Below are 21037 nucleotides of genomic sequence, written 5' to 3'. Positions count from 1 at the left end.
TGTGCTGCCTTAGCTCTTTCCCAAATACTTTAATTGTTTGTGTTTTCATTTTCACTGAATTTTCAAAACATTTTGATTTCTTCCTTAATTTCCTCTTTGATCCAGTAGTTGTTAAGTACTAAACTGTTGAGCTTCCACATTGTGGGACTATTACTAATCTTTTATTGATTGTTAAGTGTTAACTTAATTCCACTGTGGTCTGAGAAGATGCTTGGGATGATTTCAATGCCCTTCAATTTTCTGGTGCTGTCTTTGTGGCCTAGCATATGGTCTATCCTTGAGAATGACCCAAGTGGACTTGAATAGAATGTGTATTCCAGTTTCTAGGGGTAAATGACTCTGAAAATGTCCAGTAGTTTTAGTTTATCTATCTCCCATTTAGCTCCCTCACTTCTTTATTGATTTTTTGCCTGGATGATCTGTCAAGTTGAGGGAATGGGGTGTTGAAGTCCCCTACTATTACTGTGTTGCTGTTAATATACTGCTGTAGCTCTTTAAGTAGTTGTTTGATGTATTTAGATGGTTTCCCATTGGGTGCTTAGATGTTAATAATTGTTAAGTCCTCTTGATTGACTAATCCTCTGAGCATTAAGTAATGTCCATCCCTATCTTTTTAAATTTTATTTACTCTAAAGTCTATCATGTCAGATATGAAACTATCTGTTCCTGCCATTTTTCATAGGCAAATCACTTGTATGATAGTTTTCCATCCTTTCACTTTGAGTATGTGTTTGTTTTGTTGAGTTGGGTGGGTTTTCTATAGACAGCATATTGTTGAGTTGTGTTTTCTTTCTTTTTTTTAAATTTTGTTATTGAGGGATTAATGTTTTACATTTGACAGTAAATACAATAGTTTGAACATGCATATAATTTCTCAGTTTTCCACATAACAATACAACCCCCACTAGCTCCTCTGCCATCCTTTTTGGACCTGTACTCCCCCCACCCAAGGTTGTGTTTTCTGATCCATCTTCCTACTCTGTGTCTTTTAATAGGTGAATTCAGGCTATTGACATTAATTGATATCATAGATTGAGGATATTTTAACACCATTCTTGTATATTTTTAGAGTGTTCTGGTATATGGCATATTTATGATGGTCTGATTGTTTATAGGAGACCTTTCAGAACTTCTTTCAGGGCAGGCTTGATGATAGTTGATTCTTTCAACTGTTGCTATTCTGAGAATGTTTTATGCCTACATCTAGTCTGAATGACAGTCTAGCATGATACAGTAGTCTTGGTTGAAGGCCTTTCTTATTGAGTACTTTATAGATATATTGCTATTCTCTTCTGGCCTGTAGTGTTTGTGTGGATAAGTCAGCTGCTAATCTTGTGGTTTTTTCTCTGTAGGTGACTCTGTTTTATTCTTGCAGTCTTCAAGATCCTTTCTTTATCCTTACTCCTTTTCATTCTAAATATGATGTGTCTTGGTGTCTTTAAGTGTGGGTTAATTCTGTTTGGGACCCTCTGGGCTTCTTGAACCTTTATGTCTTTTATGTTGTCTATACTAGAGAAGTCCTCAGCTATTATATCCTGTAGAATGCTTTCTTCCCTACTCTCACTTTCTTCTTCTGGTAAGCCAAGAATACGTATATTATTTCTTTTGAAGTCATCCCATATGTCTCTTGTTGTTACTATCAGTATCTTTTAATCTCTTTTTGAGATATCTTACTTTTTTAATTGTTTCTAATTCATCCTCAATCTTGCTAATTCTTTTTTTGTCTTACTTATTCTATTCTCTATCCCCTCTGTTTGCTGTAGCTTAGCTATTTTGTTACCCTGTTCTGATACTGTTTTAGCTTGTTCAGCTAGCTGTGCTCTTAGCTCAGCTATTTCAGCTTTCAGCTCTCTAATTACCTTGAGATAATGTTTTCTTTCAGAGTCTCATCTGTTGTTTCCCCATTTCTCTTTTTTAAATTTTTATTGTCTTTATTTATTTATTGGATAAAGACAACCAGAAATTGAGAGAGAAGGGGGTGACAGAGAAAGAGAGAGAACTGCAGCCCTGAGACCTGTGAAGCTTTCCCCTTGCAGGTGGGGACGGGGGACTGGAAACTGGGCACATTGTAGCATGTCCACTCAACCAGGTTCGCCACCACCTGGCCCCTGTTTCCCCATTTCTGATCAGTACTTTCAAACTCTTTCCTCACTTTTGTGACTAATTCCTCAATTAGGGTTTGGATGTTGACCTCATTCTTCTGTGCTTCTACCTTTCCCAGCTTTTAGCTGGAGTTTTGTCCTGGTTCATTTCTCCAATGCTTCTTGTTGATTTAACCATTATATACAGTGTGTTACGTGGTCCCTCTCTCAGTACTTTTCAATCTACTGATCACTCTTGCCTGGATTTACTTGTGTCCAAATAAGGTACTTAAAGAGTTCACATCTGTAGAAATTAACAGTTGTTTCAATGTTATCTCAATCCCTGAGTTGAAGCACAGTGGCTGTTAAATATTTTTTGTTTTTCTTCTTCCCTGTAGGCTATGGGAGCTTGAGGGCTTTTTAACTCTAAGTAGGCTTTTTAGCTAACTTATTTACTCCTGACCAAGGGATAAATCAGGGTAGGTGAGAGAAAACACAATGTTTATGCAAAGAGACTCCCATTCCCTGAGGATCCATTGTCCCGAGCTCCATTTAGCTGCTCTGCCAACAGACAGAACTAAGCTGCCGGTACTATTTGGCCTGTGAGTTTCCAAACAAACCCTGTTTATACTCTGTAGGTTCTGTGGCAGTTTCTCACCATGTCTCCCCAGTTCATCTGAAAAACAATTTGGAAAGATTCCCACTATAGAAGCCCACTTCTAGTACACCTTTGTGTAGATCTTCTCCTGAGTTTCCCTGCCAGTTCCCTGTCCCCCAGTGTTAGTGTGGGGCCTGCCAGCTACTGCTCCAACCTCTGAGCAGCAGTAGTAATGGAGACTCACAATTGCACTTGGTGAGCCTTAGGCAAGTCCTCTCCTGCCCTCAGCAGTCTTTTTGTTGGTAAAATAGACTGAAGGTGTCACCTCAACCAGCAAACTGCCAGACAGCTACCAGCCATTTGGGAGTAGATACAGGCTTTATCCCAGGAATCTCTTCTTAGACTCCTCCTCTCTGTCTAAAAGCCACACAGGTTTGCCCTCACTGGTGATTTGGTGGTTTCCCAAAGTAGTTCTGGCTCCATCTTATTGTGCTCCCAAGTGATCTCCTTTGATATTCCTTGTTGAATCATAAATTAATTTCTTACTACCAAATTGACAGATAGCAATTTTTTGTGAGTGTTCTATGTTAAAACATCATATATTTGCTATATTTGTGAGTGTGATGCTCTTTATAATAACAATGTTGTATATATTTTTAAAATCCATTAGAGGGGCCATGTGATAGTACATCTAGTAGAGCTCTTGTATTACAATGCACAAGGACCCCACTTCAAACCCATTGTCCCTACTTATAAGTAGGAACTTCATGAGTAGTGAAGCAGTGTTGCAGGTGTCTCTCTTGCTCTCTATTTGCTCTTCCTTCTTGTGTCTATCTGAAATAAAATAATGAAGTTAAATAAAATAAAGTAATTATATATATTAACTCATTTAACTCAAATAAATAGGAAAAATGGCTAATATTATTCTAATACTTAGATAGAAAACTGACTTTACATCTACTGCTTTTCAGCCACCAAGTTGCAGGTGCTACCATGACTCCAATCTGACTTCACCAATGTATCCTGTAACCCTACCTTGACAGAGCTTTCCCTGCTAAGGAAAGATAGAAATGGGCTGGGAGTGTGGATCAACCTGTCAATGCCCAGGTCCTACAGGGGAAGCAATTACAGAAGTCAGAACTTCCATCTTCTGCTCCCCATAAATATTTTGGTCCATACTTCCAGAGGGATAAAGAATAAGAAAGCTTCCAATGGAGAAGATGGGATACAAAACTCTGGTAGTGGGGATTGTATGGAGTTGTACCCCTCTTATCCCACAATCTTGTTACTACTTACTAAATCACTAATAAAAAAAAAAAAGAAAAGAAATCTGAAGTATAGAAGAAACAAAGAAGGAGAAAATAATGAATGAAATTTAGACACTCATGGACACTGCAGTGTATTGAAGCACTCTAAAAGGCAAATGATTGGGAGGGTGTTCAAAAGGCACTGGGGATCCAGTAATAGTGCATGAAAAGTTTAGTTAGTGGTTGGTACGGCGTGAAATAAACCTATCATGGGGAGATAAGAAACTGTAGTTCTGTAACACTTTTCATGTAAATAACTATTTCCCCAATTACATAATTGAAGGGGAAAATAAAGAATAAATAATAAAAATTACACATCTATTAAGTGTTGCAACTGGTAGTCTAAACTGGGTACCCATCAGGATATTTCTCTTAACTGATACAGTAATATATGTTTATAGGATCTAAGCTCATATTGTTTAGAGTTTAGTGCAGAAAATAGAAATCCACCTAGATATTTCAAGTAGCAATGATTTAATAGGGATAATTGAGTTTCTATAAATCCATTGAATGAACTAGAGAGGTGTAGGCTCTCACTGAACTTTTCAATTAAAACTCATGCCTGAAACCTATAATCCAGAATTCAGGAATCTGCTGGTTCATTTCATAATTCTTAAAAATTGTTGCTGTCATTTTACCATTATTGATATAGCTACTATGAACTATTTACAATGGGATAGAAATTCTTTTTATAACTATAAAACTGTTATATAACAATAAAACAAGGGCAACAAAAGGGAATAAATAAATAAATATTTTAAAAAAGAAATTATTTTTATGTCACAACTTTTTCCAATTTTTGTTGCCTTTCTTTTTTATTCCGATAGAGGAAGGCAGAGAGGGAGAGAGAGAGAGATAAGACAGTAGCAGAGATTCTCTTGGTGTCATGGTACTCCCAGGCGATGCTGATGCTCAGACCTGGGCTGCCAATGGCAAGACATGTGCCCTACCCCAAGAGTTATCTCTCCAGCTCATGTTTCCTCTAGACATAACTTCTTCTAGCGTTTGCCCTTCTTCCGTAGCCAGTCAACAGCGTCAGGTTGAGCCTGATGTAGAGTTTTGAGACCTCCTTTGAATGTGGAGAGGTGGCAGTCGTTGACTATGTGGGTCATAGTCTGTCTGTAGCCGCAGGGGCAGTTCGGGTCGTCTCTGGCTCCCCAGCGATGGAACATAGCAGCGCACCGGCCATGGCCTGTTCGATAGCGATTGAGGAGGGCCCAATCATAACGTGCTAGGTCAAAGCCGGGTTGACGCTTGCAGGGGTCTGTGATGAGGTGTTTGTTCTTTACCTCAGCTGACTGCCAACTCTGTTTCCAAGAGTCTGGAACAGAGAAGATCAGTGTAGGCGTAGGAGACCAGATTGGATGACGAGACGTCAAGCGTTGAACAGGGTGGGCGAAGATATCCGCGTATATTGGCAGGTCCGGTTGAGCGTAGACGTGGGAAATGAACTTGGATGATGCCGCATCCCGACGAATATCTGGCGGGGCGATGCTGCTAAGAACTGGCAGCCATGGAACCAGGGTGGAACGGATGGTTCCAGAAATTATCCTCATGGAGGAATATAATTTGGAATCGACCAAGTGGACATGGGGGCTACGGAACCATACTGGGGCACAGTATTCTGCAGTGGAATAGCATAATGCCAGAGATGATGATCTTAGTGTGGAAGCGCTCGCGCCCCATGAGGAGCTGGCCAGTCTTGCAGTGATGTTATTCCTCGCGCCCACATTTGCTGCAGTTTTTATGAGATAACTAATATCACATAACAAATATGACATAACTAATATCATATTACTGATTGTTTCTAATGTTTAAAACTGGATAATGAGCCCAAAGACATCCACAACTTGTAAACATCAAACTTTTCTCTTGAGTCTATTTAAGCAAACATTGGTTTGTACTGGGAAGTACCTAACCAAAAGTAGCTAGGGGCCCCCAGGCCCACAGAAGCTAGGGGAAAGATTTTCAAAGAGTATCAGAGAAGTAAGGAAATGAGTTTTAAGTGGTTGCTTTACATTGGAAAATCTAATTGTTTGTAATAAGGTGTTTATAAATTTCATTTTCTTGGATGTAAGGGCATTTATAAGAATTAATTCTGTTTAGGTTTCAATTTGCTTCAAAGGCATTAAGACCAGCTCAATCTAAAGACCTCCTTGTTTAATGACTTTAACAATCTTAATCCTGGGAATCTGTGACTATATCTTTCAACCCAAAAGTATTTTTCAGATGTGACTGAATTAAGAATATTGGGGGAGTCAGGCAGTGGGGTAGTGGGTTAAGCGCACATGGCGTAAAGCACAAAGACCGGCGAAAGGATCCCGGTTCGAACCCCTGGCTCCCCACCTGCAGGGGAGTTGCTTCACAGGTGGTGAAGCAGGTCTACAGATGTCTGTCTTTCTTTTCCCCTCTCTGTCTTCTCCTCCTCTCTCCATTTCTTTCTGTCCTATCCAACAACAATGACATCAATAACCACAACAATGTTAAACAACAAGGGCAACAAAAGGTAAAATAAATAAATATTTAAAAAAAAGAATATTGGGATATGTTGGGTAGTATGCCACCTCCCCCTGGCTTCTGCTTAACCATATGCCTATATAGGGATTTACTGATCCAAAGCTTTGGTCTATTTACATAAATCACTTTTACATAAAGCACTCCAGGGCATTGGTGGTTCAGTGATAGGATTCTCGCCTGTTCCGCCCCCTCCTTGTCACATTCTGATTTTCACCAGTCACTTTTCTCTCCACCCTCTCTATATCACATCCTGTTTCCACCCTACTTGGAGAGTATAAAAACAGCTGCTCTTCTGATTAAAGACACCTGGAAATTGCTTTCCGGCTCCGAGAGTTCCAGAGTGTATCTCCTGCGGAAGTTAGTGCGGCACGAGTTCCTGATCCCTCTCCCACGCAGCAGCCTAGATCGGCTCCAGTTGAGTTCTCTCCAAGCCAGAGAGCACTAGCTCGGGAAGAAGTACCCTCAGGCTATCCCGGCATCAATCTCGGTAAGGAGTCTTGGAGCTCCACCTACTGGCGTATGAAGCCATTCGAGAACGCCATGTTTCTGCCACAATGCCCCCACTACCGTGGGGGTGGAGTTAAAGATTAGAAGATTTACTGGATAGGAGGGGGAGAACCGAACGAGGTGCATGTCCTGGAGAGCCTGGTTAACTTTTTCCAGAGCCAAGGATGCTTCGGGGGTTAACATACGCTTTGAGGAGGGCTGTTTGTTTCCTTTTAACAGATCGAACAGTGGTTGCAGGCAGCTCATAGGCAGATAAAAATACTGCCTAAGCCAATTCAAATTTCCAAGAAAACTTTGTAAAGAAGCAAGAGTGAGATTAGAAGGAAAAGTAACACAAGGTTTTAAAGGACGAATCTGCGTTAGGGAAATCTCTGAGCCTAAGAAAGATATTGGAGGGATTAGCTGTATCTTCTCAGGAGCTACATTAAGTCCACTTCTTTTTAAGGCAGGGATTAGAAAATCACGTAGGGCGGAGAGATCTGTATCTAATTCTCCCCATATTAACACGTCATCCATATAATGAAAAACCTTAAGGCCTTTATGAATATATGGAAAAAGGGCAGATTTAACAACCTCTTGACAAATAGTAGGACTATTAGCCATGCCTTGGGGCAGTACCACCCATTCAAATCTATCGGCAGGGCTGGCATTATTAATAGAAGGAACAGAGAAAGCAAAATGTTTACAATCTTGTGGGTGTAAGGGAATAGAGAAAAAACAATCCTGTATATCAATATCTATGATTGGAATTCCTGTGGGAATTGCGGAAGCAAGAGGCAAACCCCTTTGGGGGGAGCCCCAAACCTGCATGGTTTTATTAACTGCACGAAGATCTTGGAGGAGGCGCCATTTTCCTGAGCACTTTTTAATCACAAAGACTGGAGTATCCCACTTGATAAAATTTGGAAAGGACCTGACCCCCTGTTGACTATGGGGAGGGGTTTTGCATGTATTTTTCCACAAAATTACTCCAAGCCTGTTTGGGTTCCTGCCCGCCATGTTCGGCAATACCCACATGATGGCGCTGATATCCCTGAAGAACAAGAAACACTGCAAGAAGACTGGCTGCAAGAGGACTGGCTACAGGATGCACCCCAGGATCCATAATACAGCATGGCAGAATCAAAAAAAAAATCTGATTCACAGAACTCTTCCCCCCCCCCCCCCGAATGAATGTCTTATGCTATGACTGGCCAGTTGTGTTTTGTGAGTAAGTGAGTGAAAAAAAAAAATTGAGTGAGTTGAGTGACCAAAATTTTTGTATGACCCATTGTGCTCAGAGTACTCTGAAAGTTAACTGACTTTATATAAAACGGCTGGACGCAGCCATGGTTTCTGGAGATGCCCAGAAACAGTCCAAAAATTGTTCATTCCCCCTTTTGATTTCTTTTTTAAGTCTTGATATCAATATGAAATGTTTAGTCTTAAACTGTGTGAGTAAAGATGGTTGAACTATGACAGTAGATCTAAATTCACATTTGAAATGATATATCTTATTTACAAGTTTTTCTCCTCCTGTGTGTTATAAACTATATGTTTAATATGTGTGTTTCAAGTTTGGTAAACATTAACTTAACAGTTAAATTGTAACTTCGAAGCTACATTTTTACGAGAAGAGGTAAAATCAATTCATTTAAGTAACTGAGTGTTTAAGGTAAAACTCTAAATATTCAATGTGACAATTCATCATCTCCTAAGTTAAAATACAAATTCTCTATACAGGACATTTTTGGAGGGCCACCAAAAATGTCCTGTAAGCTATCTTGTGGAAATTAATCCACAACAAATTTGGCATCAATCCGATATTGTAAATGTACAAAAAAAAATTGTCACTAAAATGTGTTAACTCTAGTAAACTGAGTTTGCTTAAAAACCCAATGTAAAAATAGTTAAGAATCAATATATGTGACTTAAATTCGGTATGAAATCTTTGCTATATAAAGACTGCTACATGAGGTCACGTAAGATGACCTTTACACGAAATTATAAAGATACCTAAACCAATTATAATCATTGAGTTATCAATTGTAGTAAACTTCTAATTTGTTACAAAGTTTTTTCATAAGTAATTGACTACAGCTATGACAAGCCTTCGCATAAAGAAGCATCTGCTCATATAGAATTCCCAGAAATCCATCTTGTACCCCTGACCTCTGACATCACCCACAATTACAGCCATCCCCCGAAACCCATGATGTGACCTGACACGATCTGGAGAACCTGATTCACAGACTCCAAAGGACAAGACTTTCCTACTGCCTTTCTCTCAACCATCGGTGTCTGCTCTTCCTGCTTCCGTTTCGCCCACCATGTTTTGGCTGTTCCAGGTCACTCTCTACAGAGAAGAAAAGTTCCAGTGGCCGTCCTCCTCCATCAAGATAGACGTGTGGCATTTATTTCCTGGCCTTTGACATTGGACTGATGCTTCTATAGAACTTGCTGGACACTCCTTTTATACTGCTGGACTTCTTGAAGAATGACTGTAGCAGTTCATAGAACTTACCGCCAGCTGACTCGGGATTTTGCAATGCCAGATCACCCCTCTAGCCCCTCGGCTTATCAGGCCCCCACTCCTCCACCCATCAGGCTCACTCTGTCTCTTGCTACTCTTACTTATCCCTCCCTGTCTTGTGCTAGTTCTTTTTGAAGACACACACTATCATTCTGCTTTCTTCCCAACAGGTTTCCGTTCACCCCTACACTGCTATTCCCCTGACAGAGATGAAGCCTTTTACAGACATTGACCCAGTTATATATGGCCATTAAGTAAGAGGAAGATGTTGGGGAATTGTGAGGATATGGTTAAGCTTGGAAGGACTTGAGCCTGAGGGGTATGTCAATCCTGTTAGTCTCTCTCTCCACGGAGAGGTTGAGCAAGGAGGGACAGTAGAACCCCCAAAAAGGTGTGCCTCTTATCAGTCTCCCTGCCTCACAAAGTGCCCCGCACTCCTGATACTATGTCAAATAGTTAAAAAGAAAGGGGGAGATGTTGGGTTGTATGCCACCTCCCCCTGGCTTCTGCTTAACCATATGCCTATATAGGGATTTACTGATCCAAAGCTTTGGTCTATTTACATAAATCACTTTTACATAAAGCACTCCAGGGCATTGGTGGTTCAGTGATAGGATTCTCGCCTGTTCCGCCCCCTCCTTGTCACATTCTGATTTTCACCAGTCACTTTTCTCTCCACCCTCTCTATATCACATCCTGTTTCCACCCTACTTGGAGAGTATAAAAACAGCTGCTCTTCTGATTAAAGACACCTGGAAATTGCTTTCCGGCTCCGAGAGTTCCAGAGTGTATCTCCTGCGGAAGTTAGTGCGGCACGAGTTCCTGATCCCTCTCCCACGCAGCAGCCTAGATCGGCTCCAGTTGAGTTCTCTCCAAGCCAGAGAGCACTAGCTCGGGAAGAAGTACCCTCAGGCTATCCTGGTAGGGATAGAGAAATTATCCTGTATTCTCTGTATGAATCCTGATATAATCACAACAGTTCTTAAAAGGAGGCAGGAAGATCAGGTTTAGGAGAGGCAATTGGAAGATACAGCTTTGAAGATGGAGAATGGGGAAATGAGCCAAGGAATATAGAAGGTCTGGAGAAACTAGACAAGCCAAGGAAATGATTTCCCCCTTACATCTGTTTTTTTTTTTTTTTAGCCTTCATTTTGAGAATTTATTAAAATAAGAAAACACATTAGTGATACATTGTCATTTGTACTACATGTGATACTAGAGCAGAAGGAAAAAAAGTAAATATATTTAAAAGTTGAATAGCACTGCATCCTATCTCATGTTCTCAATAAATGTGCTGGCTTTTTTTTTTTTTTGGTAAGGCAGTAGTGAGTTCTTCTGATTAAGTGAATGTAGGCACTGGACTTGTGGGAACAACTAAACTTTGCTGTGGCCATTGTATGTAGTTTATTCTCAGAAGGACACTTTCCATAAGAAAATCTGAAAAATGAAAACAAAAAATCACTGTTTTCTCTTTTCAGTTGAAGTCTCTCCTAGAAATATTTACGTACAGAAAGTATTGTTTCTTCATATACTCCTTAGTAACAGAGTCGTACATAAAGTACAAAAGTTTGCCCCCCGCCCCCAGACAGTAAAAGCATCAGAGATCAAATGTCTCCAAACACATGATTCTTGGGAAAAGTGCTGTTTCCATCTGCAGTCAAAACATCTGGGCTTAGAAAACTCTGGACCTTTGAACATCAAGAAGGAAGCACTGGTCTAGCAGGTGCTTATACCCAGGAAGCTGGGCAAGCAGCTGAAAGAACTCAGAGCAGCTCTTGAGTTAAGTGGGGCAGGCAGAGCACCAGACTGGAAGGCAAGACGCTGCTCAGTACAACTTTGCCCTTTGGTTACAGTACTCAGAAAGCATGTGCTTGTATATCCTCTTTGTCGGGAAATTGTGAGGAGCCTCACAAAGCACCCTGCATTTTTCTGCCTCCAGGAGCCTGTCATTCCTTAAAACATTAAGCCAGCTCCCCCTGCTCCACCTTGTATTCCTGATACTAAGGCCTATCTACATAATTATTGTTTTGCCTGAAAGATTCCCACCCATTCCATTCCTTTGGTCTATCTTCTTTCTACCCTCAAGACCCTCCTTGCCTGCAGGGAATTATTAATCCTACCAGTTAAAACCCTAGCAACACTTGCTAAGGAAGTTCCTACCTTCCCAGCCCCTTTTGCCTTTCTCTGCCCCTTTCCTATCCATTTCCATTTCTGACTTGCCCCTTCCGGGTCTGCCCTTTAAAATCCTTGGCTCTCTGATCAGTAAAGGTATTACATTGTCTTGCCACCATGTGTCTGTTTCTGAGTCATATCCCTCACGTTGCTGAGTGAGTAGCAACCCAGGCTGGCTCTGGTTGCATTCTCTCCAACCCAGAGAGTATGCACCCAGGAAGAGGTACCCCCATGCTAGCCTGGCACCTCTTGACTTGGTCCCCTGTAAGATGAAAGAGCTGGAATGATGTTTTCTGAAGTCTTCCGCATTGATACCAATAGTGTGAATCGTGTTTGTAGACAGCTGGTGTCGTGGCTGTCAAGAAGCACAGCTTCACCATGTGACACAGTGACCACAACACTGCCAGACTGCTTGAGGTTGCGCAAATGTCTTTTCAACAGAACCCTTGATGCTAGGACATTGAATGTCACTGTTGAACTGAGTTATCTGAATTCACAGAAGAGCATGAGGACATTATCTTATACAACCTAACTTTTGTAGTAAAGCTAGGTTGCACAGGTCTCTGAGATTAAAGTTACATTTCACACATTTGATTTGTTCCCGTCAGGTCATTCTTTAGCAGTTAAGTCAATTAGATGGTAGCCAGGCCTGTGTCAAAATGTTAGTGAGTGTCTCAACATGCAACATACTTCTTCTAGAATGATTTTTAAGTTGTGTAGAAGACACTGCTCACCTGATTTGTTTACTCCTGGTGCATAGGACACTGGGAGACTGCATGTTGGCAAGGTAGAAGCTGGAAAGTGTACTTTATCGTTACATGATTAAAGTAGACACCTAGTGCAGGTTTTAAGGAAGTGGAAACCTATCTCTTCAGAAACTAGAATTTAAATTCACTGTGAAATGTTAACAACATTGCTCTATCTGCTGAGATTTGGTCTTCGGTTCAACATTTAAAATTACATCCTGAAGCTCACATGTCTGAGCTCACATTCCATGGTCAAGACTAGGAACACTCCAGGCTGTGCCAATTTCAGGGTCCATCATCCTTGGGTGATAGGCAGATTATGCTGGATTCAGAGTCTAGAGTGCTAACAATTACGGCATGGAACCACTGTTAGTCAGAGTATGCTATCCAGCCTCCCTTCAGAGGAATCAACTATTGATTCACATTGAGGGCCAGGTCTGATAGGGACCCGTAGAAGGGTCCAAAATGTTGTTCCTGATGTAGATGACCAGTGACAGTGGTGAGAGGGATCTGTTAGGGCCCCCTTAGATATTATAGAAGGAATGCAATCAACTATCTTAACAGTTGTATCCAGAATGCTAATAGAATATATCTCAGTGGCTTATACGTTGTGGTGATTTGTTATAGCAAGCACAGGAAACTAGTACACCATGAAACAAATACAAATTATGGCCTAAGAGGAGACAAATTTTATTCAAAAAGAATTGCAAGGTTTTGCTACCTTGTATAGAGAAATCTACCAACCAGTGTATTCCAATTAATGACATGTTCCTTTCTCTCATTCAGCAAACCCGACACACCTATGGAGGAGTTCTTTAAGATCTTTAAGTCAGAAATAGCAGACAGTTCATCAGAATGAAGAGAGAAGGCTACCTCTCTTGGCAGAAATGTCACAGTATAAGGTGAGTGAGACCAAAGTTCTTGAATTTACTCCACTTCAGGGTAACCCCAACATTGCAATACTCACTGGGTCATTACTTGATATTCAATCCCTATGCTTTCACACAAGAGTTCTAGAATGTCTGAGTAATTCTATGGTTTCTGAATCATCCATGTGACTACAGGACCAGACTGTCTTAACTGAAGCTTATTTTGTTATTGTTACTCAGGTTTACTCTCTCATGTCACTGGACCCATATCTCAACTTCCCCTCAAACATACAGAGCCCTCCCAACATGACATTGTTACTCAGGTGTTAGCAGTTCTCTTCTTTTGTTTCCTCATCTATATTCTAATCTCAGATTCACAAGATTTCTCTTACCATTGAACATCAGTTTATATTTAATTTCCTCTTACAGACCTTTCCTCATTTTTCTCTTTAAAATGATCTATACTCTTTAGCACTCATTGTATTTAATGTCCGTTACAGTATTTTAGTATTTGATTATATGAGAAGTAACTGCCATTCATGATCCCATTTTAAATGAACTTCATAATTGTACTGTGTCTACCAGTACTTCATGAAGGGCAGAATGTCATTAACTTGTGACTGAATGAATAAAATTAACATAATAGATGGAGGTAAGTACTTTCTGTCATTTCCTTAGTGAGAGAAGTATTATTAGGGTTTTTCTAAATTTCAAATGTTCAGCTGGCTGAAGATACTAGCTTTTGCCTTTACAAGGCATTTTGAATTTCTTTATCAAATATATTGCTTTACATAACATTTAAATATCCTATCGATATACTCCACTTACAAAACATTAGTGATAAATTAACAGTTTGCTTAAAATTTATAGATATGATGGGGAAAATGCTTAAATCAAAATCACAAATAAACAGCTTGACAGATTCTAATGAGATATATGTGATATTGTAAAAGTCCTACCCTAACCATGCTATTCATTTTCTTGAACATTAGTGCATAAATGCTTCGCTACCCCTCATCTTACTCTGCATAGTTTTTTTTTTTTTTTTTCCCACCAGGGTTATTACTGGTACTTGGTGCTAACACCAAGAATCCATTACTTGTGACAGACATTTTTTCCTTTTCCCTTTTTCTTCCCTCTGTTCTTTCTGTTTTGCTTTTGATAGGACAAAGAGAAATTAGAGAAGCAGCAGAGGCTGAGAGGGGGAGAGAAAAACACCTGCCAATCTGCTTTACTGCTCATGAAGCCTCCCCCTGCAGGTGTAGAGTGAGGGCTCAATCCCTGGTCCTTGTGCTTTATAATGTGTGTGCTTAACCAGGTGTGCCACCAACCAGCCCTTGTTGTTTCATCTTTTGCTGAGGAACGATGGAACTAATCTGAGATGCTTTTGTCCCTAAGCTTATCAAAATACCCTACCAGAAAAATTGTTTTCACTAGACTTGAATTGCTGCACTTGAAGACAAAGGTTTTAAAGCATGTTTAAGCTGTTATGTCACCAGAGATGGCTTTGTCTGTGTTTGTGCATAGTTGCTTACAGCTATGTATTGATTGATGGCTTCTGGTTATATAATTATATTGCACTGAAACATTCTCCTGATACATCACTATTTAATTGCTTTTTCAAACACTAATTTTTCTCCTCTTTGCTTATCCCTTAATTCTCTTTAATATTCACAATAATCTTTTTCTTATCAACTCCTTCCATACCACTGATTCTCTTTATTCTTTAGCACAATGAATCTATTTCCATTAAGTTTTCTGAAATTTTAATTACTTTCTGGTTTTATATGCAGCCCTAGATATTTTTAAGTTTTTTGCATCTAAGTATGTTGGGAAAGTGTTCCATTCAGAGCAGTTATTTCTGCAATACATGGGGTACATTTTGTTCACCTCATGAACCTTCATATTCCCCCCACTTCATTAACTTGATGTGCTGCACTCACTCTGATTCCGGTTCGCTTCTATTTTCTCTTTCAATTAATGACAATGAGCAGTGGGTGGCAAAATGCTGGGTAAACATATACTGGGTCTTCACCAGCAGCTGCATTTACCACCAGCCTTTGCCACAGCTAGGAAATGTACAAAGTGAGGACTAAGTGAATTGTGCCAGTGTAGAAAGCAAAATGAAATAAAAGCTACAAAATGAACAGAGATTCATGGTTGGCAGAATTGCGTGCAAGAAAAGGAAAAGCAAGTATCTAGGAAAGTAAAAATAATGAGTGCTGGAAGTCATGCAGATTAACATCTTTCTCTTCACTGATTTTTTTTTTCTTGCCTCCAGGGTTATCGCTGGGGCTTGGGGCCTAAACTACAAATCCACTACTCCAGGAGGCCATTTTCCCCTATTTTTGTTGCCCTTGTTTTTGTTGTCATTGCTGTTGTTGTTCTTGGATAGGACAGAGAAAATGAGAGAGGAGGAGAAGACATGGGGGGGGGGGAGACAGACACCTGCAGACTTGCTTCACCACTTGTGAAGCATTCCCCCTATAGGTGGGGAGCCAGGGGCTTGAACAGAGATCCTTACACTGGCCTGTGTGCTTCATGCGATGCACTCTTAACCCACTGTGCTGCTACTGCCTGGTCCCCTCTTCATTGATTCTTACAACAAGTATTATATAATAAATCTTCTAAATTTTTGTGTAGCATTTGCATTAAGCAAAGTCATCAAGACTGTGAGTTATATAATGTTTAAATTTCATCTATGACATCATACTACCTCCATAAACATTTGGGGGGTGTGTGTGTAAATATATCACATCTGTCAAAGAAAATGTGAGTCCTGGTTAAAAATTGCTTCATTGGTTACTCAGTCAACTATTCTTTTTGACTATCACTGAAATCATAGTGGTATGTGATGGATTGGCCTTTCTTATTAAATGTAGTTGAAATTGCATGTTAAATATCAAGTCTAATCCATATAAATGCAGAACAGAATGGGTTATTTGCTTTCTTGTTTTTATTTTGTCAGAAGACTGGGAAAAATAGAATCCCAGACAGATTTACATACAAATTTCATACAAATTTCTTCTAAGAGTACAGAAATTTGTATGAAGAAATTGAAAGGGAAGGGGAATAGAGAATAAGAGAGAGAGAGAAAGAGACACCAGCAGTACTGCTTCACCACTTGGACACAGGTCTTGAACCTGGGTCCTTGCACATGGTAAGATATGCATTTAACTAGGTGTTCATTGCCTGGCCCTCCAAATATATACTCTAAAATGGAAGAAATAACCAAAATTATATTCCTTTAAAAACTAACACTTCATCTATCCAAACATTACCCTGCATAATATTTTTTTGTGGGGATGAAGTTTCTTAACATGCCTTAACAGAACAAAATATTGATGGAGGTTACAGTCAACAATATTTATACACCTTTCCCATATTTGGGTGCTACTCTCTTCCCAGATCCAGCTTTATGATCCTTTTCCCAGACATGACATCACTTCCCCAGACAATAACTTGGATCCACCTGCATATCAGATTTCAGGCTCAGGGGGAAAAGAAAGAGAGAGAGAGAGAGAGAGAGAGAGAGAGAGAGAGAGAGAAACTAGTATAGCCACAGGCCCTTTGGAATAAAACTGAAATATGCCTACTAGCTACCTGCTATCTACAAAATGGAGGACCCCCCCAATTCTTCATCTGCACTGTTCCAGCCTTTAGGTTCATGATTAGTCAACAATTTGTTTGGTTTTATATGTTAACTCTCTTTTCAGCCACCAGGTTCCAGATGATAGCATGATGACAACCAGACTTCCCTGGACGGACAACCCCACCAATGTGACCTGGAGCTCCGATTCCCAAGAACCCCACTCCACTAGGGAAAGAAAGAGGCAGGCTGGGAGTGTGGATCAACCTGTCAAAGCCCATGTTCAGCAGGGAAGTAATTACAGAAGCCAGACCTTCCACCTTCTGCATCCCACAATGACCTTGGGCCCATACTCCCAGAGGGTTAAAGAATAGGAAAGCTATCAGGGGAGGGAATGGGATATGGAGTTCTGGTGGTGGGAATTGTGTGGTGTTGTATCACTTTATCCTATGGTTTTGTCAATGTTTCCTTGTTATAAAGAGAGAGAGAGAGAAAAAAAAAAAGAACAAAATATGCAATGCCATGGATCAAACTCACGATCTCATGCTTGAAATTCGGGTGCTTTTATCTGCTGTTCCACCTCCCAGCCTGCCCCCAAACTAGAATTTACAGGGGTACTTATCAGAAGATTAGAAGGTCAAAGAGTGGTGGCAGTTAGCATAATGGTTATGCAAGGAGATTCTCATGCCTCAGGCTCCAAAGTTCCCAGGTTCAATACCCTTTCTCCTATATACACACACTATAAGCCTAAGCTGAGCATTGTCCAGGTTAAAATATATATTGAATTTCAGTAATGAATGTAAATTTACTATACAGTCTTGTGTCTTTTTTTTTTTTTTTTTGCTCTGGGGTTCTTTTAATGAGACTTCATGCCTGCATTATTCTACAGCTCCAGGCAGACTTTTAAAACATTTATTTAATTTATTTTTTTTTATTGTCACCAGGGTTGTTTCTGGAGCTCTGTGGCCGTACTATGAATCCACTGCTTCTGGCAGTCATTGTTTTTTTTTTCTATTTTTATTTGATAGTACAGAGGTAAAGTGAGAAGGGAAGGGGAGAAAAAGAAGGAGAAAAGAGAAAAAATAGATACCTACAGACCTGTTTCTCTGTTTATAAAGTTTACTCCCTGCAGGTGGGGAGCAGTATTCAAACCTGAGTTCTTACGCATGGTGCACCAGTGATCAGTCCCCTAAAAAATATTTTTTAGCTAGGTAGGGATAGATAAAAATGATAGCAAGACAATGAGAGGAGAGACACTGCCACACTGTTCCCCTGCTCATGAATCTTTCACATTGTGTGGTGGTCCATGGGTTGGAATTTGACCTAGTCCTTGTGCATTGCACATTTCTCACTCTATGAGGGAAGTTTCTACAGTCTCTCCAGGTCCTAATTCCAAAGTCTTATTTTCCTTATTTCTAATCTATGATATCCAAGGGTAATTTATTTCTTCTCTTCTTTGACTTTGCCTTTGTTTTTTAATTTATGCTTTCAAAGTAGTTGCTTTCCCTTTTATATGATTTTCCAGTGTTTATTATTGTAAGAAATGACTTCTTTGTTGTCTTCATTCTTCTTGGACAAAATCATTTTGTAAAGGCATGCTAGGGGGAGGGGCAGATGGTGGAACATCTAGTTAAACACACATGTTGCAGTGTACAAGGACCTAGGTTCAAGCCCCTGGTCCCCATCTGCTGGGGGAAGGCTTCATAAGTGGTGGAACAGGGCTGCAAGTGTCTCTCTGTCTCTTTCCCTCTTTATCTCCTCCTCCTATCTCAGTTTCTTTCTGTCTCTATCTAGTAAGTAAATTAATTAATTAACTAATTAATGTTTAAAAAGGCATGACAAATCTCACATAACTCTTCCTTCTGTGCATCTGACTAGAGAAGCTTTATTGAACTTAAACTCTAGAGTCACACACCGGACAGAGTTGATCAGGCGTTTGTTCCCTGATTAATTTGTTGCAGTCTTGGTGGAAAAAAACCCCTGGGTTTACTAGAATAGTTTAGGCAACCTTGAGGCTCTGAACCTAAACTAATTAACAGAGGACCAGGATAAGGTTCCCTACTTTTTTTCTTATTTAAGAAAGGATTAATTAACAAAACCATAGGGTAGGAGGGGTACAACTCCACACAATTCCCACCACCCAATCTCCATATCCCACCCCCTCCCCTGATAGCTTTCCCATTCTCTATCCCTCTAGGAGCATGGACCCAGGGTCATTGAGGGTTGCAGAAGGTAGAAGGTCCAGCTTCTGTAATTGCTTCCCCGCTGAACATGGGCGTTGACTGGTCGGTCCATACTCCCAGTCTGCCTCTCTCTTTCCCTAGTAGGGTGTGTCTCTGGGGAAGCTGAGCTCCAGGACACATTGGTGGGGTCTTCAATCCAGGGAAGCCTGGCCAGCATCCTGATGGCATCTGGAACCTGGTGATTGAAAAGAGAGTTAACATACGAAGCCAAACAAATTGAGCAATCATGAACCCAAAGCTTGGAATAGTGGAGAGGAAGTGTTAGGGAGATACTCACTGCAAACTCTAGTGTACTTCTGCTTTCAGGTATATATTTTGCAGTAGTTTATGGATACGTGTGAACATAAGCTCTTTCTCACAGAAACTGGTGTATATCTAGGTTTTGGGACTTTGTTAGAAAGTGAACCACCTGAGATGAAATTAGAGTGTTCTATAAAAGGAAAGGTCTCACCTGAGTAATGAAGCTGAAGGGTTGTCATTCCACACGTCATTCCTCTCTGGAAACAGTCTGAGGTGAAGCATGTTGAGGTGGCAATCGTTGCGTTGGTTAGGCTGTGATCGGCGGATGCAATATTATTTGGTATGGATTGGGAGATGCATACGGGAAAGTAGGCCCTATCCAAGGGTTCCAGGACTGGGGGAAATAGGGGCTCTATAGTGGAGAAGTGAGGTTCCTGCTGTCTTAGGGTTCAAAAAGACAATCGATAGTTAATGTTATCATCACATTATTTGGTAATTGGATTAACTTGGAAAAGTCCTTTTGTTATGGTTTGCTGTACAGTACCCAGTATCTTGTATATAGCTGTGCTATTGGATGCTTCTAATCTACTTGGTCTAGGCTTTTGAGAGAGTCCGCATATCAAATACACAGCCTATATATTAAAAAAATTCAGTTTGTGTTTTGAAAAACTTTGAGACATACAATTGATTTTCCCCCTCTCATATTAATTAACTACTGATTTATATGTCTACATTTTGCTAGGAGTGTACATAAACACCATTCCCACCACCAAAAGACTGTGACCCATCCCTCCCACCCACTCCCACCCCCCACTGGCCCAGGAAGCTACATGTCTACCCTTCACCACAGGGTTTTTACTTTGGTGCTCTACTTACAATTTGATCAGATCCTGCTTTTAGTTTCCCTTTCAGATCTTCTTAGTCAACTTCTGTTGATGAGTGGGATCATCCCATACTCATCTTTATCTTTCTGACTTAGCTCACTTAACATAATTCCTTCTACCTCTGTCCAAGATGGGTCAGAGAAGGTGGGCTCATTGTTCTTGATAGCTGCATAGTATTCCATTGTGTATATATACCATAGCTTTCTCAGCCACTCATCTGTTGTTGGGCACCTGGATTGCTTCCAGGTTTTAGCTATTATGAATTGTGCTGCTATGAACATAGGAGTACACCTATCTTTTTGGTTGGGTGTTATGGAGTCCTTGGGGTTAACAAATCTTTTTTAACCAGGGCACTGCTTAGCTCTGGTTTATGATGGTGCAGGGGGTTGAATCAGGAACTTTAAAGCCTCAGGTATGAGCCTTTGTGTTGGAGAGTGGGGCCCATTGTCCCAGACAGTCCAGGCCTTTGTTTCCATGAGGTCCAAGCGGGTTGACCCACAACTCTTCCTTCAGGTCAAGACAAGGGCAGGTCCCCTGTCCTCTGGAATTTATGTTGGCTGTACCCCAGGACATGGGCACCTTTCTACACATGCCACCTCCCCCTTCCTTCTTTAATTAAAAGCCATGGATTACTGTGTGAAGTTAACCTTAAAATTGCCAGCAAACATCCTGATTACTCAGCTCCCTCCCTTCCCCGCCTGCTGCCCTAAAGTGCCTGCAATTTACCTCCAGAAAAATGTACATTGTAAAGCTTGTGACCAAACCTTGTATG

This window comes from Erinaceus europaeus, chromosome 2 (genome assembly GCF_950295315.1).
Source record: "Erinaceus europaeus chromosome 2, mEriEur2.1, whole genome shotgun sequence".
NCBI lineage: Eukaryota > Metazoa > Chordata > Mammalia > Eulipotyphla > Erinaceidae > Erinaceus > Erinaceus europaeus.
The sequence above is the reverse complement of the archived record's forward strand: the minus strand, read 5'-3'. Positions refer to the sequence as shown.